This window comes from Convolutriloba macropyga, chromosome 3 (genome assembly GCF_964194025.1).
Source record: "Convolutriloba macropyga chromosome 3, txConMacr16.3, whole genome shotgun sequence".
NCBI lineage: Eukaryota > Metazoa > Xenacoelomorpha > Acoela > Convolutidae > Convolutriloba > Convolutriloba macropyga.
In genome coordinates, this window is record NC_134470.1 from 39,269,407 (window position 1) to 39,278,420 (window position 9,014).

The following is a 9,014-nucleotide window of genomic DNA, read 5'->3' on the forward strand; positions in this document are numbered from 1 at the left end:
TTCGCGTCGCCACAGTTTTGATGATCCTGAAAAGGAAGCAATTCTACTAATTGATGCTCAAAACGCATTTAATGTGCTCAATAGACGAACAGCATTAGAGAACGTGAAAGCCTTATGCCCATAATTGCATGTTGCCTTACAAAATTCCTATAGCCATCCGTCTCAACTCAACATCGGTTAGTCGACCATTCTGTTTCAGGAAGGTACGACACAAGGTGATCCCCTTGCGATCACAATGTATGGAATCGCAATCCTACCCCTAATATCAAGACTTCAAAATGACTCCCTGACACAAAAATGGTATACTGATGATGGTAGCGTCGTCGGTAAGTTGAAAGATATCAGGGCACTCTTCGACAAGCTCACTCAGCTTGGTCCCAAGTATGGTTATCTTGTCAATCCTCCGAAGTGTCAAATGATAATTAAGCCAGGAGGCGAGCGCCAAGCGTCAACTGAGTTTGCAGGCACAAATGTGGAAATCAAGCAGGGTGCTCGAGTCCTGGGATTAGTAATCGGTAGCTCTGAGGCCAGTAAAAATTTCCTGAAAGATGCGGAAATTAAATACACAAAAAGTTTGGACAGACTTGGTCAGTTTGCTCTCACCTCTCCCCAGAATGCCTATGCATGTTTTACAAGGGGGTTCAACAGAAGTTAAGCTTCCTCTCGCGTACTACAACCTCCATGGACGGGGTTCTGGACAAAGTAGAGGAGCGGCTTGGCCGAGTCATACCGAACATCGTCGGCAAAGAAATAATCCAAGAGGAAAGATAACTTTTTTCTCTCCCTATCAGAATGGGTGGGCTTAACATCGCCCTCCCACGAGATCATCATAAAAATCTTGAGAAATCAATTGAACTCTCAACTCCGTTGGCGTCATTTAATAATGATTCATTCGAAATTCAACAATGTGAATTAGAACAAACCAAGATCAGTCTCACACAGAAAGCAGACATGCAACGTGAACTCATCTCGAAAAAATCCAGAATCGAAAACAATCTACCAGAAATGAAGTATACCATCCAGCTGGCCTCGGAGAAAGGAGCATCTAGCTGGCTTAACGCGCTTCCGTTATCAAAACATGGTTTCGACCTCACGAAGACTGAGTTCTGCGATGGAATAGCACTTCGCTACACCTGAGAAGCGAAGAACACGCCAGCTATATGCCCATACGGGAAAGAATTTAGCCTCACCCATGCCCTTCATTGCGCCAAAGGCGGGTAAACGCACCTACGACACAACGAAATCAGAGACCTGTTTGCAAACCTGATGGATGACGTTTGCCACGATGTCCAGATAGAGCCAAAACTTCAGTCGCCCGATGGAGAAATTTTCTCGAGTAATTCCACCACTACTGATCATGACGCTCGACTGGACATCAAGGCGAACGGTCTGTGGGGCTCCCGCTTTATTCGCACTTTCTTCGATGTGAAGTTTTTCAACCCTTTCAACCCTTCACGCTCAGTAAGAACAAGACAGGGGAACAGTTCGCCGAAGCCCTTCAGTTTCCTCTCCCTGATTGCCGTGGACACGGATAGATCCGATATATCTCTAACCCTCTGTATGATACTTCCGCACTTAACTCTCAGTTGAGCAAAGAATACGGAAGATGGATCGAACAATAATACCATCAAGCGTAGACTGCGTGCATGGCACAGCTGCAACTTCTCAGAACTCAGAATCAGTGCTAGGCCTGTCCTAAAGCATGCAATGAAGACTCATGGCAGTGCCGGGCCTTCAGGTCTCGATGCCGATGACTGGCGTAGACTACTTTCTGCTTTCGGACAGATTTTCACGAACCTGTGCAAGTTTGTTGCCAAGTTTGCTAAGAGGCTGCCACGTCCATAATACCACCAGATGATTTGACTGCATACAATGGTTGTCGACTTGTGGCTCTGGATAAATGTCCAGGTGTGAGACCTATTGGTATTGAAGTAATGCGTCGCATCACCGGACGCATAATCGTCGACTGAATCAGGCAAGATCTAACATCCCTCCGTGGAAACATGCAGCTGTGCCTGGGGCAGAAATTCGGCAGAGAACATGACATACATTCGCTTCGCCACAGTTTTGTTGATCCTGAAAAGGAAGCAATTCTACTAATTGATGCCAAAAACGCATTTAATGTGCTCAATAGACGAACAGCATTAGAGAACGTGAAAGCCTTATGTCGATCATTTCATGTTGCCTTACAAAATTCCTATAGCCATCCGTCTCAACTCTACCTCGGTTAGTCGACCATTCTGTCTCAGGAAGGTACGACACAAGGTGATCCCCTTGCGATGGCAATGTATGGAATCGCAATCCTACCCCTAATATGAAGACTTCACAATGACTCCCTGACACAAAAATGGTATGCTGATGATGGTAGCGTCGTCGGTAAGTTGAAAGATATCAGTGCACTCTTCGACAAGCTCACTCAGCTTGGTCCCAAGTATGGATATCTTGTCAATCCTCCGAAGTGTCAGTTGATAATTAAGCCAGGAGGCGAGCGCCAAGCGTCATCTGAGTTTGCAGGCACAAAAGTGGAAATCACGCAGGGCGCTCGAGTCCTGGGATCAGTAATCGGTAGCTCTGAGGCCAGTAAAAATTTCCTGAAAGATGCGGAAATTAAATACACAAAAAGTTTGGACAGACTTGGTCAGTTTGCTCTCACCTCTCCCCAGAATGTCTATGCATGTTTTACGAAGGGGCCTCAACAGAAGTTGAGCTTCCTCTCGTGTACTACACCCTTCATGGACGGGGTTCTGGACAAGGTAGAGGAGTGGCTTGGCCGAGTCATACCGAACATCGTCGGCAAAGAATTAATCCAAGAAGAAAGAAAATTTTTTTCTCTCCCTCTCAGAATGTGTGTACTTAACATCGCCCTCCCACGAGATCTTCATAAAAATCTTGAGAAATCAATTGAACTCTCAACTCCGTTGGCGTCATTTAATAATGATTCATTCGAAATTCGACAATATGAATTAGAACAAACCAAGATCAGTCTCAGACAGAAAGCAGACATGCAACGTGAACTCATCTCGAAAAAATCCAGAATCGAAAACAATCTACCAGAAATGAAGTATACCATCCAGCTGGCCTCGGAGAAAGGAGCATCTAGCTGGCTTAACGCGCTTCCGTTATCAAAACATGGTTTCGACCTCACGAAGACTGAGTTCTGCGATGGAATAGCACTTCGCTACACCTGGGAAGCGAAGAACACGCCAGCTATATGCCCATACGGGAAATAATTTAGCCTCACCCATGCCCTTCATTGCGCCAAAGGCGGGTATACGCACCTACGACACAACGAAATCAGAGACCTGATTGCAAACCTGATGGATGACGTTTTCCACGATGTCCAGATAGATCCAAAACTTCAGTCGCCCCGATGGAGAAATTTTCTCGAGTAATTCCACCACTACTGATCATGACGCTCGACTGGACATCAAGGCAAACGGTCTGTGGGGCTCACGCTTTATTCGCACTTTCTTCGATGTGAAGTTTTTCAACCCTTTCAACCCTTCACGCTCAGTAAGAACAAGACAGGGGAACAGTTCGCCGAAGCCCTTCAGTTTCCTCTCCCTGATTGCCGTAGACACGGATAGATCCGATATATCTCTAACCCTCTGTATGATACTTCCGCACTTAACTCTCAGTTGAGCAAAGAATACGGAAGATGGATCGAACAATAATACCATCAAGCGTAGACTGCGTGCATGGCACAGTTGCAACTTCTCAGAACTCAGAATCAGTGCTAGGCCTGTCCTAAAGCATGCAATGAAGACTCATGGCAGTGCCGGGCCTTCAAGTCTCGATGCCGATGACTGGCGTAGACTACTTTCTGCTTTCGGACAGATCTCCACGAACCTGTGCAAGTTTGTTGCCAAGTTTGCTAAGAGGCTGCCACGTCCATAATACAGATGATTTGACTGCATACAATGGTTGTCGACTGGTAGCTCTGGATAAATGTCCAGGTGTGAGACCTATTGGTATTGATGTAATGCGTCGCATTACCGGACGCATAATCGTCGACTGAATCAGGCAAGATCTAACATCCCTCCGTGGAAACATGCAGCTGTGCCTGGGATAGAAATTCGGCATAGAACATGCCATACAATCGCTTCGCCACAGTTTTGATGATCCTGAAAAGGAAGCAATTCTACTAATTGATGCCAAAAACGCATTTAATGTGCTCAATAGACGAACAGCATTAGAGAACGTGAAAACTTTATGCCCATCATTGCATGTTGCCTTACAAAATTCCTATAGCCATCCGTCTCAACTCTACATCGGTTAGTCGACCATTCTGTCTCAGGAAGGTACGACACAAGGTGATCCCCTTGCGATGGCTATGTATGGAATCGCAATCCTACCCCTAAAATCAAGACTTCACAATGACTCCCTGAACTAATATCAGGGCACTCCGTGAACTCATATCAGGGCACTCTTCGACAAGCTCACTCAGCTTGGTCCCAAGTATGGATATCTTGTCAATCCTCCGAAGTGTCAGTTGATAATTAAGCCACGAGGCGAGCGCCAAGCGTCAACTGAATTTGCAGGCACAAATGTGTAAATCACGCAGGGCGCTCGAGTCCTGGGATCAGTAATCGGTAGCTCTGAGGCCAGTAAAAATTTCCTGAAAGATGCGGAAATTAAATACACCAAAATTTTGGACAACTTGGTCAGTTTGCTCTCACCTCTCCCCAGAATGCCTATGCATGTTTTACGAAGGAGGTTCAACAGAAGTTGAGCTTTCTCTCGCGTACTACACCCTCCATGCACGGGGTTCTGGACAAGGTAGAGGAGCGGCTTGGCCGAGTCATACCGAACATCGTCGGCAAAATAATCCAAGAGGAAAGATAAATTTTTTCTCTCCCTCTCAGAATGGGTGGGCTTAACATCGCCCTCACACAAGATCTTCATAAAAATTTTGAGAAATCAATTGAACTCAGAAGAAAGCAGACATGCAACGTGAACTCATCTCGTAAAAATCCAGAATCGAAAACAACCTACCAGAAATGAAGTATACCATCCAGCTGGCCTCGGAGAAAGGAGCATCTAGCTGGCTTAACGCGCTTCCGTTATCAAAACATGGTTTCAACCTCACGAAGACTGAGTTCTGCGATGGAATAGCACTTCGCTACACCTGAGAAGCGAAGAACACGCCAGCTATATGCCCATACGGGAAAGAATTTAGCCTCACCCATGCCCTTCATTGCGCCAAAGGCGGGTAAACGCACCTACGACACAACGAAATCAGAGACCTGTTTGCAAACCTGATGGATGACGTTTGCCACGATGTCCAGATAGAGCCAAAACTTCAGTCGCCCGATGGAGAAATTTTCTCGAGTAATTCCACCACTACTGATCATGACGCTCGACTGGACATCAAGGCAAACGGTCTGTGGGGCTCCCGCTTTATTAGCACTTTCTTCGATGTGAAGTTTTTCAACCCTTCACGCTCAGTAAGAGCAAGACAGGGGAACAGTTCGCCGAAGCCCTTCACAGTGTCCTCTCCCCGATTGCCGTAGACACGGATAGATCCGATATATCTCTAACCCTCTGTATAATACTTCCGCACTTAACTCACAGTCGAACAAAGAATACGGACGATGGATCGAACAATAATACCATCAAGCGTAGACTGCGTGCAGCTGTGTCTGGGCCAGAAATTCGAGATAGAACATTCGCTTCGCCACAGTTTTGATGATCCTGAAAAGGAAGCAATTCTACTAATTGATGCCAAAAACGCATTTAATGTGCTCAATAGACGAACAGCATTAGAGAACGTGAAAGCCTTATGCCCATCCTTGCATGTTGCCTTACAAAATTCCTATAGCAATCCGCCTCAACTCTACATCGGTTAGTCGACCATTCTGTCTCAGGAAGGTACGACACAAGGTGATCCCCTTGCGATGGCAATGTATGGAATCGCAATCCTACCCCTAATATGAAGACATCACAATGACTCCCTGACACAAAAATGGTATGCTGATGATGGTAGCGTCGTCGGTAAGTTGAAAGATATCAGGGCACTCTTCGACAAGCTCACTCAGCTTGGTCCCAAGTATGGATATCTTGTCAATCCTCCGAAGTGTCAGTTGATAATTAAGCCAGGAGGCGAGCGCCAAGCGTCATCTGAGTTTGCAGGCACAAATGTGGAAATCACGCAGGGCGCTCGAGTCCTGGGATCAGTAATCGGTAGCTCTGAGGCCAGTAAAAATTTCCTGAAAGATGCGGAAATTAAATTCACAAAAAGTTTGGACAGACTTGGTCAGTTTGCTCTCACCTCTCCCCAGAATGCCTATGCATGTTTTACGAAGGGGGTTCAACAGAAGTTGAGCTTCCTCTCGTGTACTACACCCTTCATGGACGGGGTTCTGGACAAGGTAGAGGAGCGGCTTGGCCGAGTCATACCGAACATCGTCGGCAAAGAAATAATCCAAGAAGAAAGATAACGTTTTTCTCTCCCTCTCAGAATGTGTGGGCTTAACATCGCCCTCCCACGAGATCTTCATAAAATCTTGAGAAATCAATTGAACTCTCAACTCCGTTGGCGTCATTTAATAATGATTCATTCGAAATTCAACAATATGAATTAGAACAAACCAAGATCAGTCTCAGACAGAAAGCAGACATGCAACGTGAACTCATCTCGAAAAAATCCAGAATCGAAAACAATCTACCAGAAATGAAGTATACCATCCAGCTGGCCTCGGAGAAAGGAGCATCTAGCTGGCTTAACGCGCTTCCGTTACCAAAACATGGTTTCGACCTCACGAAGACTGAGTTCTGCGATGGAATAGCACTTCGCTACACCTGGGAAGCGAATAACACGCCAGCTATATGCCCATACGGGAAAGAATTTAGCCTCATCCATGCCCTTCATTGCGCCAAAGGCGGGTATACGCACCTACGACACAACGAAATCAGAGACCTGTTTGCAAACCTGATGGATGACGTTTGCCACGATGTCCAGATAGAGCCAAAACTTCAGTCGCCCGATGGAGAAATTTTCTCGAGTAATTCCACCACTACTGATCATGACGCTCGACTGGACATCAAGGCAAACGGTCTGTGAGGGTCCCGCTTTATTCGCACTTTCTTCGATGTGAAGTTTTTCAACCCTCACGCGAAGAGCTGCCCTAAGACCATAAAAGATGCATACAAATATCACGAGAGCATCAAGCGAAATAAGTACGAAGAGCGAATCCGGGAAACCGAACACTGCAGTTTCAACGCACTGGTTTTTGCTTGCTCGGGCGGTGCTGGGCCATCAGCATCGCGCGTTATGAAACAACTCGCAACCAAGATCAGCGAAAAACGCGGAGAGCCATACGCCGACACTATAAGCTACATCCGAACGAAAATCAGCTTCGCACTTCTGAGGAGCTGTGTTCTCTGCTTGAGGGGATGTCGCTCCCTCAAGCCTCGTGTTCTCAGTGAGACTTCGATTAGCGCCGTCGTGGAGGAGGGAAGGCTGCACTGAGTGTATGGCTGCTTAACTTTAATTCCTTTGCTCATTCCTTGATACCCTTTTTTTATTTTAATCCTTCCTTACCAGTTCCCTATGTGTGCTATATATATATATATATATATATATATATATATATATTGGTGCTTTCCTCTCCACTTGCTAGTTATTTTTGTGACTGGGCCGTCTTTACACTGTCTGGAGGGGAACAGCTTGGAGTGCAGCATCCGGCTAAGTGCTACTCATCATCCATTATGTTCCGACCTGCATCCATCGTTGCCGGATGGTGTACACGGTCCTTTTTAATTGATTGTTAGTTTGATATATAGAATAACGCTGTTCTCTTTTAGAAACTGAATTCAACGCAATTTACAATTTTGTGAAAACGAAAGTTGTCACTCGGTCAGTTATTGGCGTAGTCAAATAATCTGATTGGTTTAAATTAAAGTACAACAAATGTAAGAAATGGTAAATTAATCCGTTGACGCCCCTTGATTATCTATGGTGTGTGGGCGGACTTCGCTCGCCGTCCTCTCCGTGGCCGCAAGCCCGTTATTGCAAAGGCGGATAGATCTTTGTTACGCTATTTTGAATTTTTCACAAAAAATTGCCACTAAATTAATGAGTTTAAGATCTATCAGAGCACGGGAAATATTTGGCTTTAAATCTCATCTTATGGCATTCTGCTCTGCGCCCGGTCCGTTCTACCAGCGTCCTCCGTAATAAACCAAAATGGAAAGTTGAAGACGCATGTGTCAGATTAGTGGAGAAAATTTTGAGACTGTTGCAGGGTTCATTTGAGGAATCAACAGGTTTATCTGCTTTCTACAGTAAATGTTTTCAGAAGAACTGCAAAAGGGTGTAAATATGAGACAAACGGAATTAATTTCACTCCACTGACCAGGGGTGGCGTGTATAGAGAGCATAGTAATAATTAAAGCAAGTAAATACCCCTGTCGATTCAGCTGACTGAAATAAATGTTGACTTGATGCTTTACGCCATTACAGAAGAATGAGATCAACAAGCTCATGAACTTACGTGAAATACAGCTCCACATCCGGAGACCGCTGTCTGATCAGCTGGAAAAGTATGCAACTTCCACTTGCTGTCTAAACCGATGAAAAAATAAGAGCATAGTTGGGAAATTCCAGCAATAAATCTTGCATTACACAAAATATAACTTTTAACTAACAGCAACAGCAATTTTATTGCTATTTCCACTCCACGTCACGGCCTCATTAATTCCAAGTTCGCGGAGGGACCTGAAAGACCTTGTGCAGCTGCTCAGTTTCGTAATTGGATGCAGCAGGACGACACTCATATTTGTTTCAGAGAGAGCAGCTCCAAGCAGCCCGTCTGGCGAGAACTCGAAAGTTGTTACTCCAGATAGACTTCGGGTAGAACTTGGAGCACCACAAGGATACAACATGTCTCCACCCTCAAAAACGTTAAGTAGCGACAAGTATTTTTTTAGTCGATAATAAACTTGCGCTGTATCACTCTCATATTCCCTGTATCCCATTCAGGTAGCAAAAAACAAATTTTTTTTGCGGTGCA

The 9,014-nt window shown here is 45.3% G+C and overlaps 1 long non-coding RNA gene across 1 annotated transcript; it reads right to left on the reverse strand.

The window, feature by feature from the left end:
* Nucleotides 1–8,407: 8,407 nt before the first annotated feature.
* Nucleotides 8,408–8,763, reverse strand: LOC142337059 (uncharacterized). The gene is made up of 3 exons (XR_012758926.1): nt 8,650–8,763; nt 8,496–8,566; nt 8,408–8,425 (listed from the first exon to the last, which is right to left on the reverse strand). It is a non-coding gene; the product is annotated as an uncharacterized LOC142337059 (long non-coding RNA).
* Between the last annotated feature and the right edge of the window lie 251 nt (nt 8,764–9,014).